Here is a 988-nt window from a genome sequence, read left to right as displayed (position 1 = left end):
CTTTCCTCTATGGTAACCATAAGTTTGTTTTCTATGTCTGTGAGTCTATTTCTGTTTTGTAAATAAGTTCATTTGTATCATGTTTTTAGATTCCACATATAAGTGATATCATATGGTATTTGTCTTTCTCTGTCTGACTTACTTCACTTAGTATGACAATCTCTAGGTCCATCCATGTTGCTGCAAATGGCATGATTTCATTCTTTTTCATGGCTGAGTAATATTCCATTGTATATATGTACCACATCTTCTTTATCCACTCCTCTGTCGATGGACATTTAGGTTGCTTCCAGAAGTAGACATATTTTTTTAGTAGATAAGAAAAGGGAGGGTCAAAGAGGCTATCACGTTTTAAGGTCACATGCTAAGTGGTTGGAGCTGGAATGTGAGTGTGATGGGTTGAACTGTGTCCCCCCACAAAGTGTATATGTTGAAGTCCTCACGCCCAGGACCTCAGAATGTGACTGTACTTGGAGATGAGGGTCTTTACAGAGGTGATTACATTAAATGAATTCATTAGGATGGACCCTGATCCAATAGGACTGTGTCCTTAAGAGAAGAGGAGATTAGGATGCAGACACACACAGAGGGACGACCATGTGAGGACACAGGGAGAAGACGGTCATCTACAAGCCAACGAGAGAGGCCTCAGAGGGAACCAGCCCTGCCAACACCTTGACTGTGGACTTCCAGCCTCTATACCATGAGAGAATATATATTTGTTGTGTAAGCCCACAACACCTAGACTGTGGTATTTTGTTAGGGTAGCCCCAGCAAACGAATACACTGAAACTAGTTCTATCTGCCAGCATATTCTAAGCTCATGGAATATGAGTTTAGAATATTTCTTGTTTGGGCTGTCTCCTGAAGTTCCTCTCCTTCCAGAATCTTCCTTCCTTTCAGAGGCTCAGACCTCGAGGGCCACTTTCTTCTTACATTGTTGGAGAGCTGCTTCCTCAAATACTGGCTCCTACTTGCTTGCACTTTG

Source organism: Delphinapterus leucas, unplaced genomic scaffold (assembly GCF_059928025.1).
Source record: "Delphinapterus leucas isolate spDelLeu-1000000601 "Yukka" unplaced genomic scaffold, BTC_Dleu_Yukka2 spDelLeu_asBTCV2_sq25, whole genome shotgun sequence".
Taxonomy (NCBI): domain Eukaryota; kingdom Metazoa; phylum Chordata; class Mammalia; order Artiodactyla; family Monodontidae; genus Delphinapterus; species Delphinapterus leucas.
This window is presented reverse-complemented; position numbering follows the sequence as displayed.